The sequence below is a fragment of the Miscanthus floridulus genome, chromosome 11 (genome assembly GCF_019320115.1).
Source record: "Miscanthus floridulus cultivar M001 chromosome 11, ASM1932011v1, whole genome shotgun sequence".
In the NCBI taxonomy this organism is placed as follows: Eukaryota; Viridiplantae; Streptophyta; class Magnoliopsida; order Poales; family Poaceae; genus Miscanthus; species Miscanthus floridulus.
Window position 1 is genome coordinate 33,887,553 of NC_089590.1, and position 12,205 is coordinate 33,899,757.

Consider the following 12,205-nt stretch of genomic DNA (forward strand, 5'->3'; position numbering starts at 1 on the left):
TTTCATTTACTGGGTCCCGGCCTAAGTTGAGCTACTTGGCTTCGTGCTCGGAATGACTTATCCGACCAACTAAGTGCTAGGCATGCATTCAACATGATATGAGGATGTATAGTGAATTGGTCCTTAACCAACATAGATAGGGATAAATAGGTACCAAGATCTCCATGCCTTGTTGCTTCTCTATCACAATCTCACCCGGTCTCCTTTTATTTATCAACACATGGTTATTTCCATGATAGCAAATATAGCCAACCATACTTTGGTATCCACCTATATCTCGTAGGTGATAGGAAATCACCTGACTTCTACCAGTCTAAGCATTGCTAAGCATACATTCGAATAAGATAGTTCTATGCATCAAGTGGTTTCAATCAACTCTTATAACCTAATGCATAAAACATAAAGGACTCAAGTGATATTTGTAAAAACATAGGAGGCTTAGAATGCTCCAGGGCTTGTCTAGGATCCAACACTAGGTTAGTGTTTGGTAGACGACACTCGCTTGGCGAGCATCTCCTATTTAGGCATGTACTCTAGGGGTCCTTTCGTCTTTGGGATAGGTCCACCAACATCGTCTTCTGGTTCAACTCCATCATCACGTCCTTCACGTGGTGCATCTAGCATACCTAGATGAGATTCAATCATGCAAGTGCATGAATGTGAAGAATGGCAATATGAGATGCCTCACATAAAAGTATTCAAGATGAGCACAAGGTTACAGCAAACATATATAAGCACTCCATGTTACTTAATTAAACATCCCACAACCTATCATGCTAGGATAGCAAGGAAGGTAGCACCAAGCATGACACAAGGTTTTAGGTATAATAACTTAGCACCATCACAGGAATGAGCCACACTTAGTAACACACAAAGCAAAGCAAGGTGAAGCAAATAATTTTAGGTACAAACATAGATTCTGAACAACAGCACCACAATCAATTGTTTTAATCATACCTAGAGTTCTAGGCATACAAAAAGTGTGATTCAAGACTTTCTGGAAGGCTAATGAAATTATCTAAAACTTTGTTATTAACACTAAAAGCTGATTCAACAAATAACAAGGTCAAAATACATCATGAAGCAGAGCTTATACAACTAAGGATAGAAAACTGATATTAACTTCCGAAATGCAAACTGGAGTTCTAGACATTCAGCAAACATGATTCATAAATTTATGGAAATCTTATTAAGTTATATATAACTTTCTCATTATCATTTTAAGATGATTCTATAGCTAACAATGTCAAACAACACCAAGAAGGCATCTCTATCTAGATTTGGACAGAAATCTGCCATTCCACTTTGAACAGCTATAACTGGAGTTCTAGACCAGCAAAAAGGGTGTTCTCTAACATTTTGGAAATCTTAGGAAAAGAACTACAACTCTCCTATTATCACCGATACATAATTCCATGTTTAAATAAGTCAACCAAAACAATCATGCAGATCTGTTTAGAGCACATGCAAAAGTTGACAGCAAACTTGTAAAATCTATAAGTCGTAAACTAATAGGCATAAAATCATGCAAATGTAGGACAAGTAAGATAAGGAAATTATCTACAACTTTTGTATTCATTATATCTATAGAAAACATCATTTGCATCATGAAAATATCACCACCACAGAAACAGTACATGCAACCATAACAGCAGAGATACAACTATATGCATTTATCATTTATGTTGTTAACAACTAACATTTGGTTGCTATATATGTAGCTCCATGCAACTCCTAACCATAACCAAACAATCACATTACCTAGCACCAATTATTAGAAGTATTACATGGAATAAACAGAAGCATCTACTAGCAAACTTTCATTAGCTTTTATATATATAAAAACATATATATTAATTATAGGTGATGTTGCAAATATCTCACCTAGATCTCAAATTTTTATGTGAGATAGATGATAACAAAACATGATTACTGTACAAATCTTACATGCTCAGGTTTTATAATTTAATTGCTATGAAAAAGACAAATCTTAATTATTAATAAACATGTGAGAACAAGATAAATCTAAAGATCATTATTTTCTATAAATATATAGCTATATTAGGGTTTCTCAGGCCACATTATCACCATGCAAGGGTAAAGGAACCAATATTCACATTTTTGCACATATAAATTATTTACAAGCCATTTAAAACCATTTATCAAGCATTAAACCAATTAAATCAATAACTCAATCATACTACATCCAATGACCACTAAATTTTTACCACAGCACACACATAGCATTAGTAGCCTACCATAAAAATTTCACAGCAATTAGAGCACCACAACTTTATATATGAGAATAACAAGCAAAATAAGCTAAAATTGCCTATTTAACAAGATTAAATCAAAACATTATAAAAAATAGTACACAACTAGCTTGTTTCATATTTTTACTAGCTAGATCATGTCATCATAAGATTAACACAACTAGAATTACCATTTTTGGACTTCTATAACTCAAGATATGCATCCGACAACTCAAAAGGATTTCTAAAAGCACTTTATAAGAATAAATAAAAACATCAGAAACTTTCTACTAACGCATATCATATTATGACTCTACTATATATATATACTCACAAAGATTTCAAAAAGTCTGCATTTGCTATTTTACAATTTTTCTATGATTTATTATGATTTTCCAAAGTTTCATCCATAAAAGAAAACAAACTTGCACCAAGGCCCCTAAACTTTCACGATGACAGACTTCAGCGAACAGGTCCTTCTAGGCACTATTCATATGAGTCAATAGCTTTGCAGTTAGGCCCTTCCCTTTTGTTGAATTCTTGCGCGAGGTCCTTGTCGTGATTTGGAGTAGGGGACGCGTGGGAGCTCATCGGTTCTAGCCGAAGGAGGCTCGTCGATGGTGGTAGAGTGGCGACGGAGCACCAGGGGGTCCGTGCGCATCTAGGGAGGGGCTCATCGTGGTAGGGGCTTGCCTATGGCGGCCCAACCATTAGCGCCAGCTGCTTGCGGTTGCGGTGGCAGTTGGTAGGCCGGCTCCGATGATCTCCTAGGAGGCCAAGGTGTGCTGGTTGGAGAGCAGGAATGACCAGCCATGGATGCATTAGAGCCCCACCCCAGCGTGGCTGCTGCAGCACGCAGCCTGTAGTGTCATGGTCGTGCCGATGCTTGGCCACGGTTCGTGTCCACGCGGCTGTGGCCGGCAGCTAGCCGTAGGAGCAGGTGGTCGGCGAGGCAGGTACAAAGGGATCTAAGGATGGCCAGTCAGAGATGGTAGGGAGTAGTGGTGGTAGGAGCTCGGCCCGGCCATGGTGGTTGGTGACACCGACAAGGCGAGAGCGACAAGGAGCGTGAGGAAGGGCCATGGAGGTGTGGGGAGCGAGGGAGAGCGAGGCAGGGCCGCTAGGCGTCTTGGGCTCTCCCCATTAGCATAGGAAGGGTAGGGGCACGTGGCAACAATGGTGGTGGAGCGCTCATGCATGGAGGCCATGTCCCAAACACGCATCGCCCATTGGAGCATTTTATCAAGCACATGGCGGGCAGCGACGTGGGTAAGGTCAGAGCCAAATTGGGCCAGCTATGGGCCGATTTGGACCTTGGGCCCAAAAGTAAAGTTATAGCCCACCTGATGATCTACAAAACTCATTAAGGATGCCTGGCCATTAGATCTCTCCATTAGTGGCTAATTAAGCTCCAAGTTGATAGTGTCAATGACTTAACGAAGGTTAAGCCTTGCTCTGCTCGAGCTTGAATTACTTGGTCAAAACACGGACAAATTTGATCCAACTTTTTGTATCTCCTTCTCCAAGATGTAAACTCCAACTTTTATTTTGTGATCCATTCAAGTTGCTTAACAAAAACACGAGAACATGACATGCCAACTATCCTTGCTACTAATCTCAGACTTAGAATATTTTCCAGGGCTGAAAACAACAACTAATTCAAACTTGAGACCACTGTTTGAGCCACTTAGGAGTTGAAATAGGTCTTGGTCCAAACATAAAGTTTGTTGTACTCCACTAAAACTTCAACTTTTATTAAAGGTCAAACTTCATATCTGGTACAAAAACTATTGCTTCATCTTGGTCAAAGCAACACCTCGTTAAACCCTGGAATTAGGGTTTTTGACCAATTGAGGCATTTTCTTGATATTCGCTCAATACGAACCCTTCATGACTTTTGTTGTAGAGTTCAATTAGAGTAATTTGGGCAAGGTATCAAGGTTTGGTCAACATCTCATATTCCCATTTACTTAATAAAGCAATTCAATCAAGGTTATAACTTATCATTTCATGTGACTTCTTGGCTCCAAACTTCACAAAATTTTTCCACTGGTCAAGATGGATGCATGTTGATGTAATGTTCATGAAATAAGCATGTTTAACATTACTCATGCCTAATCTTAACCAAGGTCCACATGGAAGCAAAGTGTATTGTTTGAGTCCAAGTTGGGGCTCATTTTCATAGGTTTGACCTCAATACCTTCATCATTACTTCTAGATTATGAACTAGAGATCATAATCATTGCTCGACATATCCTACTTAAGTCTAATTTTGCTTCTTAACTCATGACTAACACCCAGGGTGTTATAGATCCCGCCCGGTCTCCACTTAGATAACATCCCATGGTTATTTTCCATGATAGCAAATATAGCCACCGTGCTTCGGTATCCACCTATATCTCGCAGGTGATAGGAAATCACCTGACTTCTACTGGTCTAAGCATGGCTAAGCATTTGTTCGATCCTAGACCTATATAGGGTTTAAGGTATATTTCTGGACAAGGTAGTTCTATGCATCAAGTATTTACAACCAACTCTTATAACCTAATGCATCAAACATCAAGGACTTAAGTGATATTTATAAAAACATAGGAGGCTTAGAATGCTCTGAGGCTTGACTTTTAGAAAGGAGGTAGGCATGTGATCGGGGCACTCTAGTAATTCCTCAGGAGCCTTCTCCTCGCTTTCGAGGGCTACTTGCTGTGGTGCCTCCTGACTCTCCACCTCCTTTGCCTTAAACTCCAAGAGTGTGAATCCTTCTGGTGATCCTATATGCATAAGCACAAAATAAGATATAAGAATGCATGGTAATGATATGGATGATATGATATAATGCATAAACATAAATGACCTTAACAACAAGGTGTTAGGGTGATAACAAGATTAACTTTCTTTTACTAAGTATGTGCATATCTCCTCTCTAGTAATTAAACAAACACATATTTAGTCTTTTCTGGGCTGCAAGACAACAGCTACTTGTTTTGATCATAACTGGAGTTACACACATCCAAACAATATGGTTGTGGACTTTCTAGAAATATTATAAAATTTCCTACAACCTTATTTTAATTATCTTAAGGTGATTCAGTAGCTATCTAGATCAAACAATTCAATCTTTCAGATCTATCTAGAGGACAAGCAAATCTGATAGCAAACTTCTAACAGCTATAACTCTTAAACCATTAGGCCTATGACCATGAAATTTTTGCATAAGCAATATGAGTAAGTTATCTACAACTTTCATGTAGGAAAGCTAACTATCATCATGAATTTGTCAACACAACAGAAACTACTCATGCGGCCATTTAGTTGAATTATAAAGCAATAATTAACTAGCTGCCTATAACCAATTACTTCTAAGCCCAACTAATAACATAAACAGATCATATGCATCATAAGCACCTTAGAGAAAAATCATGGTTAAGCCCAAATAATTTATTTATATTCATTTATTAATTTTCCTTATATAATAGGCTAATTTAGGGGACAAATATTTTATTGATCAATAAATTTTGAGAAAATTACAGTCGGTTACATATAACCCAAATAGTCTACTGTACAAATTTCATACCATTTGGATAAGCAGAGCAACCTCTACAAAAATGACAAGTTTCATAGGCTTATTTTAGCAAAAATAGTTTAGCCTAGTGAAAAGTCTCAAACAACATATTTCATATTTTTCTTACTTTCATCCTAGCATAATAACACTGTGTAAAAATTTGCATGATCATATGTTATATATTTTTACCCCATTTATTTTCACTTGAAACTGGCAAATAATCAAGGTTAAATAGAAAGACCATATTTCAAGTATGTTTTTTGTAGGTGTAGTATTTTTTTCTAGCTAGAGCATGCCAACACAAGACCAGCAAAATTGGAATCATAATTTTTACACTTCTCTAGCTCAAGTTATGTATTTTACAAGATAGAAACTGATTTAAAAAACACTTATCTAGCTCAATTTAATTCTCCAAGAAAAATATCATAAATAGTAGATTTCATATTTTTTATCAAATAGTACATTTCATTATGAATCTAACAAAATTTAGATCACTTCATTTGAACAATCCTAACTCTAGATATGATTTTTGCAAAGTTGCTACAAAATCTAGAAAAACAAATAAAGAAAAATCAAATTTCCAACCGGGAGCTACAGCTAGGTACACTCGGTCTATGCACCCACGGTGGCTGACAGCGAGGGCCCGTAGGTCAATCGGTCTCACATGATAGAGAAATAGAGGTAGGGGCACGGCGGTTGACTAGCAATAACTCATCGACGGTGAGGTCACCAACGGTGAGGTCTTCACCACTACACTCACCTCATCAAGCCACATCGAGGGGTACCCTAAGTTGGCTTGGTGCATCAATGGAGCAACCTTGCTGGCGAGCATGGTGGCTCAACGGTGGCGTGCAGTGGCGGACTCACCATCTTCGGCGATGGCACGACCAAGCGAACGTGGCTATAGCTTCTATAGACCTTAGCGGAGCTCTATGGTGCGGATCGAGCCACGGTGAAGCGGCGGTGAGCTCCGGCCATGTGCATGGCGGCATAGCGGCGCTTGTCGTCCCAATGAGATGGTGGTTGGTGATGGGTCTCCATCATAGGAGAAGGTGCTATGGGTCATGGCAGTGCAGAAACAAACATAGGAGGAGGAAGACAGGATCTAGCGAGGGTCGGCCGCGGCAAGCTTGAGCTCACGACCAGGGCAGGCGTGCACTGTGTGGCGGTGCATCCCCGCACGACAGCGGTGGTAGTAGTTAAGCTAGCTATGGTCTTAGCAACTAGTCACTATGGTGACAACTAGATGAGGGAGAGAGAGGTCAGAGATGCTACGGTGGTGGCTGGCCATGGGCGAGCTTAGAGCTTGGCAGTGCTCCACGGCCATGGCGGCAACGGCGATACGAAATGTAGCTTTACCTCGGCTCGGATAGTGGCACTAGCAGGTCAGGAAGGTGGAGCAACTCATGGCAGAGCTATGGGCAAGGTGGATTGGGTGGTGGTGCTATGTTGGCGGTGAGCGAGCACGGTAGTGAAGGTGCGGTGCTCCGCTTTGCTTCGACGAGCGTGAGAGAGGCAGAGCGAGGGCAAGAGTGAGAATAGGAAGGAGCAGCAGCATTGCCTCCCTCTTCACTCCCCTTTGGCCTGACTGGTGGGCCTGCATCGGCATATGCCCACTAGGTGCCTGTTGAGGCCTACACACGATCGGCCACCGAGCCCGGCCGATTTGAATCGGTGAAGCCGATTTAGTCGACTGAAACTACCATCATCCCCTTCCTCTATCTCCTAATCTGTGGTGAATTTATGAAAACTTCATTAATACAAAGTGTAGAGCTACATGACTACTACAAGATTGCTTAAAGGAGTTTTGTCTAATTCATCATGGTTTTCAAACTACAATGCTCCAAAGTAGGCTACTTTGAAACTGAAAACCAGCTTTAGACAGCAAAATTTCTAAGTTCATAAACAACAATTGATTGCTACTTTGAAACTATTTTTGGCTATGTTGGGCACTGAATTAGCTCATGACCCTTAAATAAAGTTTGTTTCCCATGAGATAAGCTACAACTTTTATTAAGAGTGCACTGTTATGCAAACACTCTAAGCTACTGTTCAACTTTGGTCAAACTAGCATCATGAAAAATGACATTTTGAGTAAACTAGGACTTAGAAGCAAAATTGACCTATGTCATAAATACAAACATTGTTCCATTTACCATCCTAGATGTGTCTAATGTGTTTTTGTGACCTCACAACCATCTCTTGCATTGGTAACACATTATCACAAGCATATGCATGTATATAATCAACATCACATGCGATAACATATAAAGAATGAGATGAAATTTCATATGCTCATGCTCATGAATGAATGGATGATGCTTGTGCTCATGAAATGCAAGTGCCAAATGCAATGCTTAACACTAGGGTGTTATAGAAAACCTATCAAGCATGTTTTTGTGTTCACTCCCTATGTTGGAGTAAAACATTTTTGGGTGGATCTAGATGGAAAGCATGTTTTTGCGCCTACCCCCAGTGTAGGAGTAGTGCATATGTAGGTGGTGTGTATGTGATCTTGATTTTAAGAGCATGACAAGCCTCTCATAAGGGTCAACAAAGCTTGACTGGACTCAATGCAAAGCAAGCAGCATATATGAGTGGAAGTTTTCCTAGCCTAAATAACATGTATGGCTCTGGTAGGAATTCAAGCTTTGTCAAACAGGAACTCATCATGTAGTATTTTTGTGTTTTTCAAAAGATAAATCTCCAGAACTTTAGTGTCACTTGGAATAAGATAAACAATAGCTCAGACCTTCTCATATCATATCCGTCAATTACCTAGACATAGATCATGCATATGCTACCCATGAGTTTTAAGTTCAGAGTAAATTCTTATATCAAAACAGTCTTATCCAAAACTCGAGAGAATTCATGGCTAAAATCTAGATACTTGAAAGAAATTACAACAGAGCAACTATTCATCATTTCCATTTCAAGAGATTATCTTCATAGTCCATTTATTTTATTCAGCTCTTAGAAACAGAAAACTAAACACACTCTTTATTTTGTTTTCTTACTTTTAAGATCACACCTTATTACTAATATATAGCTAGCTAAGATAAATTTTTTATTTTGTTTTAGTTTGTTATGCATCTTTTTTTAACTAGCATGAGGCAAACTCACTAATAACAAAAATGGAAAGAAATACTTATCAAGATACATGGAGGATGCTCTTCCCCCAAGCTGGATATTGTCGTGGTCTTTCTTAGAGCAGTTTTTGCCAGTAGATGTCTTCCTCATCCATCAGGAACTTGGGTTTGTCTCAAAGGGTGCACTCTTGGTGGAACGAGATGAAGTCAACTATGTGAACTTACTCTTGATCATATGTATCATCCAGTAAAATGTCAACAAGAATACAAAAACTCATGGAACGGATTAGGATAAGGGGTTACGGTCAGCCATCTAGAGATTAGAGGTTCTTGAAGTTAGAAATATTTTTTGAATTGGCAGGATTTTAGCAGGATATTTATCTAATATATTTTTGGATTTTCTTATATAATTGTATATATGGTATTTTTATTTATTTTTATGCCTCCACGGTGAATGTTCTTATGGGTTTTTACTTCGAGGAATCATCTACATGGGGCTTAAGATTTATAATGCAATGATGTAATTTTTATTTTATTTTCTAAATGTAATGCTAATGTAGAAAAGTAAATATGCTAAGTGAAAAATAACTCATGCAATGCGAGAAAGTAAATATGGATAACTACCAATTTTTACCTCTTGGCGAGGGTTCAGATTTTTTAAAGTCCTCCAGACAGGACTTTTATCCTATGTTGTTTATTCTTGAGGTGCATCTATCAGTCTTGGAGATGGAGACTTTGATGGTTGCACCTCTTGTTTTGGTGACTCTGATGTTATTACCTTTTCCTTCCACACTTGCTTGGTCTATGGACTTGATTTAGGCGGGGTAGATGCATCCTTCACAACTTCTACTTCTTCATCATTCTTTGGGGATTGATTCCTCTAGCATTGAGATGCTCGGCATCTCCTCTTGGAGCGAGTCTTCTTTGGTTGTTCATAAGTTGTATAGCTATTGAAGTAACATCGTACCTATTGTCCTAGAAATTGGAAGTGGACTTGTCTAGATCCGACGTAGATGATCATGTTGGTAGTGTTGAGGAACGATCTTCCAAGGATGATAGGTACGTCTTCTCCTTCTTCTCTCATGTCTAGAACCATGAAGTCGGTAGGGGCATATTGATCATGTATTCTTACTATGACATCTTTAGCTATTCCCTCTAGAAATCGGATTGATTGATCCACCATCTACAATTGCATGTATGTAGGGAGCAAAGGTTCATCACTGAATAAGTATTCATACATTACCTTGGACATTATATTGACACCCGATCCAATGTCACAGAAGGTCTTGTGGAACATTCTTTGTCCAATGGTACACTCGATCATGGCTATGCCTAGATCATCCTTTTTGGTAAGGTATGGTGAAGCGAGGAGGTGGTCGTACTCCGATTAGAGTGTGTTGATTATGTTGACTGACTCTTCTGGTGACTGCCTGACTTTGTTCTTCCTTCTTCTCCTATTCTTCTTCTTCTTGCTCACTGTTGCCTCTTCGGGCAGGTACAATGTTTGTTGATGTCCAGGAGATTGCAAGATACAATTCTTGAAAGAAAACTTCTCCTTTTTATGCTTGATTGTGAAGCAGATCTTGGCACTATCCGCATAGAAGATGGCTTTTGTGGTGCTTAGGAAATGTCAGCCCAAGATAGTGGGTGCCCTTTCATCTCCACCTGTTTCCAAAACCACAAAATCTATGGGTACATATGATTGTCCCACTCGAACAATGGCATCTTCAAGAACTCCCTTGGGGTAGCAAAGTGACTGATTGGCAAGCTGCAAACACATATTTGTGTACAACAAAGTATCTCCATTAATTTTATCATATATTACCTTAGGCATAATGTTGACACTTGCTCCAAAGTCATAGATAGCTTCTTGGAAAATATGAGATCCAATGGCGATGGGAATAACAGGTCTTCCTGGATCACTCTTCTTTTTAGGCAAGGAATAATCTATCTACCTTCTTGTCGATGGTTGTATATAGTAGTATGCTGCATTGTGAGTATCGACAAGATTTGTAGTTTCTAGATCTTTCGGTTGCCCTAGAATCTTACCTTTGTCGGTTGGAGGAACAGCAGCCGCCAGCTGAGCTATTTATGATTCTATCATTTTATTAAAGCTATGCTAGTTCTTAATGGCAGAGGAGAAACTATCCATTCTATTGTTTATGTTTTCTAAGATTTTATCATTGGAAGCTAGTTTTATAGATAAGCCCTCTATTACTTTAGCTTGGCCAGAAATTAACTCTTTCAAGGGGGGTTGGTTATTGAAATTATTATTACCTTGATAGTTACCTTGGTAATTACCTTGGTAGTTCGGCCTTTGTTGCTAATTCCATCCTTGATTCTGTTGAGGATGAAAGTAGTTATTATTGACAAAGTTCACATCCTCATGGATTTCAGGGTAGTTGTTCCCTGAATAACCATTGTTTCCACACTCTTCATACGTCATGCGGGAATCATGAATGTGCATGACTTCTTACTTCTCATTAGCTCAATCTTTGAGCTTCTTCATGAGTAGGTCCATCTTGGCAGACAACATGTGTACCTCCTTGAGTTGATGCATACCTCTGCCTCTCTTGCGGGTCGAAAGATGTTCTTCATTCCAACCTTGGTTGAAGGCCATCTTCTCTATGAGAGCTGTTGCACCTAGGACGATGAGTGATAGGAAAGCACCTGTAGCAGCAGCATCCATGTTCTCATGGGTACTGTTGGTCAACCCGTGGTAGAAAGTTTGCATGAGTAGCCAATTCTCCATCCCATGATGAGGACATTTTGAAATGTAGTCTTGGAAGCGTTCCCATGCCTCAGGGACAGATTCATCATGTTGCTATTGGAAGCTTGGAATTCTCCCATGTAGAGCATTAGTTTTGCCTATAGGAAAGAACTTTGCTAGGAAGGCAATGGAGCAGTTATCCCATGTAGTGTTTCTATCTTTGTTTGCATAGTCCATTGCTTTGTCTTCCCCAAGAGTGAGAATGGGAAGAGGCGAAGTAGTATGGCATCTCTGGTCACTCCTTTGATGGTGAAAGTGCTGCAGATCTCTAAGAAGTGTTGGAGATGCGCACTCGCATCTTCATGTGCCTTTTCACAAAACTAGTTGGCTTGCACCATGTTGATCAGAGCTGGTTTGTGCTCAAATCCATTATTTCCCACATTGACCGTCAGTCTAGTATGGATGCTGGTCGTAGTTGGAGCAGAGAACTCATGGAGGGGCTTGTCAGCCATGGCTTCAAAAACTGGTGTTAAGCTCTACCTGGTCTAGTTGTCTTCCAATTCTAAAGGTGAGACTTTCTTGAGTTTAGCTCTAG

The 12,205-nt window shown here is 39.5% G+C and overlaps 1 non-coding gene across 1 annotated transcript; it reads left to right on the forward strand.

The window, feature by feature from the left end:
• The first annotated feature begins 11,650 nt into the window (after positions 1–11,650).
• LOC136495124 (small nucleolar RNA R71) lies at positions 11,651–11,759 on the forward strand. The gene has a single exon (XR_010768905.1). It is a non-coding gene; the product is annotated as a small nucleolar RNA R71 (small nucleolar RNA).
• The last annotated feature ends 446 nt before the right edge of the window (positions 11,760–12,205 follow it).